Genomic DNA, 7,977 nt, shown 5'->3' on the forward strand with positions numbered 1-7,977 from the left:
CCCCGCAGCAGCTGTTTGCTTTCTCGTCTGTCTCGCTTATTCTTGATGTCACCCTTGGTGCTCTGAGTCGTGCAGTTATTCTGAGGCTTGGTGGGAGCCAGAATGATAAGAAGTATTAGCACACAATGTGCCATACATGAAATCATGTCCAGACTCCCCCACGTCATCCTGCAGAATAAAATCCAGTTTACCCAGCAGAACAGTGTGAGCTGCGAGGGCTCCAAAACTGAGATCTTGTGTAGAATTAGTGAACAGTTAAGGGTGCTTTACACTCAGCGATATCGCTAGCGAGCGTACCTGCCCCTGTCATTTGTGCGTCACGGGCAAATCGCTGCCCGTGGCGCACAATATCGTTAGGTGCCGTCACACGGACTTACCTGCCTAGCAACGTCGCTGTGGCCGGCGAACCGCCTCCTTTCTAAGGGGGCAGTTCGTGCGGCGTCACAGCGGCGTCACTAAGTAGCTGCCCAATAGAAGCGGAGGGGTAGAGATGAGTGGCCGTAACATCCCGCCCACCTCCTTCCTTCCGCATTGTCGGCGGCCGCAGGTAAGCTGTAGTGCGACGTTTCCGAGGTGTCACACGTAGCGATGTGTGCTGCCTCGGGAAAGACAAACAACCTGTGTGCTCAACAATCAACGATTTTTTGAAAATGAACGACGTGTCAACAATGGACGATTTGGTGAGTATTTTCCATCGTTAACGGCCGCTCGTTGGTGTCACACGCAACGACGTCGCGACCCCGGCGATATATCGTTAGATACGTCGTTGTGTGTAACGGGGCCTTTAGGGTTAGACTCCAGGGTCATTAGTCTCAGCAGTCACACAACTTCACGAGTCACAGGTTCTTCTATACCCTGAGTCTAACACAGTCGAAGTGCAGCCACAGCTTTAAGAGAATAAGGCTATGTGCCCACGGGAGTTTGTACCTGCGGATATATCCGCAGGTACATCCGTATGTTTCCCGAAGCTGTATGCCGGAATCCGCAGCTATTTTTAGCTGCGGTAGTACAGCGAAATAGCTGCGGTAAACCTGCAGGCATTCGTGCGACTTACCTGCGGAAGTCCCGGCCTCTATTTCCATAGTGGAGGGCTGGGATTTCCACTGGTAATTCCGCAGAAATAATTGACATGCAATTACGTGCGGCTGCAGGACATCCGCAGCATGTTCCGCAGCCACACATATCCGCAGCATGGACACAGCACTCCCCATGTACCATAGGATAACATGGGGATTGTCTGTGCATGCTGAAACCTGCGGATTTATCTGGAAAATCCAGAGAATCCACGGATTTTCCGCAGATAAATACGCAGGTTTAATCTCCCATGGGCACATAGCCTTAGCATCGTTAAGCCATTATTACCAGGGAAGAAATAAATATACCATCCTGTGTTGTGAAGTCCTAAACCTCGCAATTGTACCAAATTCTTACAGAATTAAGCAGTATACATGTACAGTGCTCACACATTGTGCATCACCTGCTGGGGAACTGTTGACTGTGACCGGAAGCCTCCCGTGCCTAGGACTGAGATTGGAGATATACACTCAAGGATGAATGAGAGGGGAGCCAGCACGATCTGAAAATGGCATGCATCATATAAAAAGTGCAAATTCACAGATTTATTCCAACTGTACTGTAATATAAATGAGATTTTTAGCAAATAATTGATCAATTCTTTGAGCCACCCCTGCCAACGTCACGGCAAATCTCAATAGGGGGGTCCTACTCTATATTCTGTATTTCATGTGCCATGCGGCCTCCTAGATAAAGTTAAAAACAGAACCATAATGGAGCACACATACCTGTAACCTGTATATATAACCGCTTCTATGTTGCAAAAGAGGCAATTGTGGATAGAGGCGAGCCCAGGTCCCAGCATGTGGAGCAAGATCTACACATGCCAGGACTATATCAGAACTGACCCTCCCAGTGCCAGACAGCAACCATTGATAAAGGCGGACCAGATCCAAGTATGGTGCTTAATTAGCAATGCCAATGGAAAGGGTGAGGCAACTGAATGTGTACAGCTACCAACAGGAGGAATATATTGCAAACCAAGATCAGGCGTGCATAGCATGGTGGTGACCAGCCACCAGACATTTGTAGCATAACTACAACCAAACAGAGAGAGAGGGGAGCCAGCACGATCTGAAAATGGCATGCATCATATAAAAAGTGCAAATTCACAGATTTATTCCAACTGTACTGTAATATAAATGAGATTTTTAGCAAATAATTGATCAATTCTTTGAGCCACCCCTGCCAACGTCACGGGAAATCTCAATAGGGGGGTCCTACTCTATATTCTGTATTTCTGTAATTAAGCACCATTCTTGGATCTGGTCCGCCTTTATCAATGGTTGCTGTTTGGCACTGGGAGGATCAGTTGTGATATAGTCCTGGTATGTGTAGAGCTTGCTCCACATGCTGGGACCTGGGCTGGTCTCTATCCACAATTGCCTTTTTTGCAACATGGAAGCGGCTATATACAGGTTACAGGTATGTGTGCTCCATTATGGTTCTGCTTTTAACTTTATCTAGGAGGCCGCATGGCACATGAAATACAGAATATAGAGTAGGACCCCCCTATTGAGATTTGCCGTGACGTTGGCAGGGGTGGCTCAAAAAATTGATCAATTATTTGCTAAAAATCTCATTTTTTTTATTATAGTACAGTTGGAATAAATCTGTGAATTTTCACTTTTTATATGATGCATGCCAATTTCAGATCGTGCTGGCTCCTTTTTTTCTCTTTTTTACTCAAGGATGAATGTGTTGGTACCCTTGAAATTGTTCCAGAAAATGAAGTATTTCTCCAGCAAAATTCTTGCAATTTCACGTTTTCTTATACACGTTCATTTCCTTTGTGTGTATTGGAACAACATATAAAAAACTGAGAAAAAAAGGCAAATTGGATGTAATTATACACAAAACCCCCAAAATGGGCCAGACAAAATTGTTGACACCTTTCCAAAATTGTGGGCAAATATCTTTGTTTCAAGCATGCGATACTCATTCAAACTCACCTGTGGCAAGTAACAGGTGTGGGTAATATGGAAATCACACTTGAAGCAAGATAAAAAGGGACAAGTTGACTCAATCTTTGCATTGTGAATCTGTGTGTGCCACACTAAATAAGCATGGAGAACAGAAAGAGGGGAAGAGAACTGTCTGAGGACTTGAGAACCAACATTGTAGAAAAATATCAATAATCTCAAGGTTACAAGTCTATCTCCAGAGATCTTGATGTTCCTTTGTCCACAGTGTGCAACATAATCCAGAAGATTACAACCTGTGGCACTATAGCTAATCTCCCTTGACATGGATGGTAAAGAAAAGCTGATGAAGTGTTGCAACGCAGGATAGTCCAGATAGTGGATAAGCCAAAAAAATTCAAACTGTTCTACATGATCAGGGTCCATCAGTGTTAGTGTGAACTATCTGTCCACATCTGAATGAAATTAAACACTATGGAGGAAAGCCAGGAGGACCCCACTGCTGACACAGAGACATAAAAAGCTAGGCTGCAGTTTCCCAAAATGTATGTGAATAAGCTGTGCAATGCAAGGTAATATTGTGGTACCGTGTTAACCAGAAAATCAATTGAAATACTATGTCCCAAGGATGAAAAAAGTATTTTAGGAGTGATACCTTTATAGGCTAACCAGAAGAATTATTTTAGCAAGCTTTCAAAGCATCAAGGCTCCTTCTTCAGGCTTATTACAAATGAATTACGGAGACAAAATCACAACATTTAAATGAATGTTACAACAGGACATGGGAAAGATGAGGCCTCCTAAAAAAAGCCAATGAAATCAAAATAAGGTTTTTGTTAGAAATGCAGATGAGTTGGAAGTGGTCTGTTCAGATCACTTCTGAAGTTCTTCTGGTGGAGGTGTGAAGTGTGTCCATGTAGTGAGTCATAAAACCAGGGGTTAAATTGAGTCCTTTTGTTAAGGATCCAAACATCCTTATCAGTTTAAATTCCCAAGTTTTTCTCTCTCTGTCATCTTTAAAATGACCTTTCAGTATTTTACTTTTAAATCTGTCATACTGTGTCCCATTCTGGAGACATGTTTTCCCACAGGCGTGTCCAGTTCATTCCTTATTGTGTGCCTGTGTAGATTCATCCTTGTTTGTAGTTTTTGTTTAGTTTCCCCATTATATGTTCCTCCAGGGCATCTTGTGCACTGTATCATGTATACCACATTGGAGGATTTACATGAAAAGAAGTCCATGATCTTGTAGTCCTGATTTGTTTTGGCTATGTTCCTTCTCCATTCTCTGCCCCACACCCTGCTCCTCCTCTTCACTTCCTACTCCTCCTCCCTACACCCTGCTCCTTTTTCCCACTCACTACGCTCTGATCCTCCTACCCACTCCCTGCTCTTTCTCCCTGCTCCCTCTCCCCACTCACTGCTCCTCCCCATACTCTGCTCCTCCTCCTTGCACCCTGCTACCCATTCCCTGCTCCTGTCTGCTCCCTGCTCCTAGTCTCTGCACTTCCTCTCTTCCCCACACCATACTCCTCCTCCCTGCTCCTCCTCTTCACTCCCCACAGCACGGTTTCTCTTCCTCTCCACTCCCTGCTCCACCTCCCCACACCCTGCTCCTACTCCCCGCTCTTCCTCTCTGCTCCCCCTCCCCACTCCCTGCTCCTCCTCTCTGCACTTCCTCACACCCTGTTCCTCCTCCCTGCTTCTCCTCTTCACTCCCCTCTTGTCCTCCCTGCACTCTGCACCTCTTTCCAGCACCCTCCTCCTCCCCACTTCCTGCTCCTCCTCCCAACTTCCTGCGCCTCCTCACTCCCTGCTCCTCCTCTTTGTTTCCTGCTCCTCCTTTTCACACCAGTCACAAGGTGTTCAGCTCTAAACTCAGAGTGTCATGGCGACTTCTGACCCTGTTCACACTGCAGAGTCTGACACGCCACCTGATGCTTCTGATTTGCAAAGTCAGACTTGGATGTCTTCCAGTTGTGGGCTTCTTAGAGATCAGTCTAGCAAGAGTTAATTTCTGCTAGCCTGTGGATTGCTGTTAGGGTCACAGGTTACAGGAGACCTATCACAGCTGCCTCTGCCCTTTAAAAGATGGAAGAGCCTGTTTCTCTATGCTGATTATAGCTTAATTTTGTGATACCGGTCCTTGTGTTGTGGTGAATCCGTTCTGGTGATCTATTCGTTATTCGGTGCATTGTGAAAATAACTTTGTTGTATATTTCCTCCCTGATTCTTTATTGCATTCTGAGCATGTATTGTCTTACCTTTGTGTGTGTGTGCAGTGAGTTTGAGTTTTGCTTTTTTCCCTGTCTGTCTATTTGTGTGGGATAAAATTAATCCTATCCCGAGTTTTGCTTTTTTCCCTGTCTGTCTATTTGTGTGGGATAAAATTAATCCTATCCCAGCCCTCCCCGTCATTTTTGGCCGCCCAAAATCCAAAGGGATGTGGTCTGTTATATGTCCTCGGCTTGAAGACCCAGTCTGTCCATGTATTGATGCACGTCCTCGGCTTGTAGACCCAGTCTGTCCGTGTATTGATGCACGTCCTCGGCTTGTAGACCCAGTCTGTCCGTGTATTGATGACGTCCTCGGCTTGTAGACCCAGTCTGTCCATGTATTGATGCACGTCCTCGGCTTGTAGACCCAGTCTGTCCGTGTATTGATGCACGTCCTCGGCTTGTAGACCCCCACTTCTGATGGAGCTACTCGAAACTAACTCGCTGATTCTAAAAGGTCCAAAAAGACCAGTGTGAATGCACAACTAAAGAGTAACACTTCAAAATGACTGCTACAGACTCTGCTTAATACACTCAGTATCTGCTGTAATAACTGGAAAGAAATCGGACGCCGTTTATCTCTGGTCTTTTTACAACTTTTCCTGTAACCGTTTAGGGCCTGCTTAACTAAAAAATGCTTTGTGTAATCAGTGACGTCATTCAACCAAAACACTAATCCTGACATTTTACTATTAATACTTGACAAACAAATACCATCTACAAAGTCCCTGCTGATGTAAAATAATAACAAGGAAACATTGTCATGTAACCTGGCATTATGCCCCATTAGAGCACACAAATCTTCCCATTCCCTCCATGCTGACTGGTACCTCTGCCATGTGCTTATGTGACGCCCTGGCCGGGCCAGGTAGTCACAAATAGGCCCCTACACAACACCTTCCCTCACAGGTGACAGCAGCCAACCTTTTAAACCCTAGTCACCCCCCTTAGGGCTAGATGGACACACCAGGGGGCGGAACCAGGCGGTTGGAAGACTCCCACCAAGGAGTCTTGACAGCCCGGGGCGGGAAAGTTAAGTGAGACAAGTGTTAGAGTTCAAGTTGGAGAGGAGTGTGGGCTGGAGCTGTGTGCAGCTCCAGCAGAGGCGAATACCCCAAATTGAACAGTGCCAGGGTAGGAGCCCTACCCTACTGGTTAACTAACCGATTGAGGCCAGGACTAGAGGTCTTGTCCCACCCAAAGTCCCTATTAGAAGACAACAGCCCACCGAGGGGGATAAAAGGCCACTGCCAAGGCTCAGAGATCCCACGGGCCAGCGTCTGCGGGCAAGGGCTCCTTAGGCCACATCCAACCGGAGCGGACTCCTGAAGTTGCAAGCACAGGCAGTTCACCATTCTAAAAAGGTGCAGGAGAAAGACAGAGACCACCAGACGGGTGGGGGACCAGATCGCAGCCGGCTGCGGGCACCGACCACCATAACCTTGGTTTACCAGAGACTCGTGTGTTTCCTTAATAGTGAGTACATCAGCACCCTGCGGTCACCCATCTCCCTGCACCAAAACCCAACGGGTCCCAGGGCCACCATCCCTGCCCTCGGAGGGTTTAACAACTTGCTGCACAACATCTCCCCTGGGTGCCCCCGTAACTGCACCGGTGGTGTCCAACGTCACCGTGGGTGGCGTCACAAACTTAATACGGCTCAGCCCGTACATATACGTCCTACATCCACCATCCCAACCCCTTTTCATTTGGAGTGTCCACAGGACCCCCGGGTCCGAAGACCCTCGAACCACCCACCGGAAGGTCCGGATACGAGCAGCGGCAGGCTGCTGGCACGGGGGCGGCACACTTACACCTACAGACCATTCTATGAGACCATGTGCGGTGTCACTGGCAGTGACCACAGAAAATCCGGACACTTCTTGCCTTGTACCTCCGCCGTCGGGGCTAACAAACGGAATTTGTCCCACTGAAAACGAGACAGAGCATCAGCCGCAGAATCACACACACCAGGGACATGTACAGCTGTAATCTGACAATGTGACTTTACACAGCGCAGCACTAGATGACATAGCAACGAAACAATGGCAGGGAAGAAGCTGATTGTTTGTTGATGACTTCTACAACTCCCAAGTTATCACAATGAAATTTGACTTTTCTGTTTTGGAAAATATTGCACCAAATTTTACAAGCAACCACTATGGGGAGCAATTCAAGGAGGACTAAGGGGCACTTTGCACACTACGATATTGCAGCTGCGATGTCGGTGGGGTCAAATTGAAAGTGACGCACATCTGGCGTCGCAGGCGATATCGTAGTGTGTAAAGCCTTTTTGATACGATTAACGAGCGCAAAATCGTCGTAATCGTATCATCGGTGTAGCGTCGGTCATTTCCATAATTTGGAAATGACCGATGTTACGATGTTGTTCCTCTTTCCTGCGGCAGCACACATCGCTGTGTATGAAGCCGCAGGAGCGAGGAACATCTCCTACCTGCGTCCTGCGGCTCACGCCAGCTATGCGGAAGGAAGGAGGTGGGCGGGATGTTTACGTCCCGCTCATCTCCACCCCTCCGCTTCTATTGGCCGCCTTCCGTGTAACGTCGCCATGATGCCGCACGACCCGCCCCCTTAATAAGGAGGCGGGTCGCCGGCCAGAGCGACGTCGGAGAGCAGGTGAGTGCATGTGAAGCTGGCGTAGCGATAATGTTGTCTACGCCAGCTATCACCATGATATCGTAGCT

This window comes from Anomaloglossus baeobatrachus, chromosome 11 (assembly GCF_048569485.1).
Source record: "Anomaloglossus baeobatrachus isolate aAnoBae1 chromosome 11, aAnoBae1.hap1, whole genome shotgun sequence".
In the NCBI taxonomy this organism is placed as follows: domain Eukaryota; kingdom Metazoa; phylum Chordata; class Amphibia; order Anura; family Aromobatidae; genus Anomaloglossus; species Anomaloglossus baeobatrachus.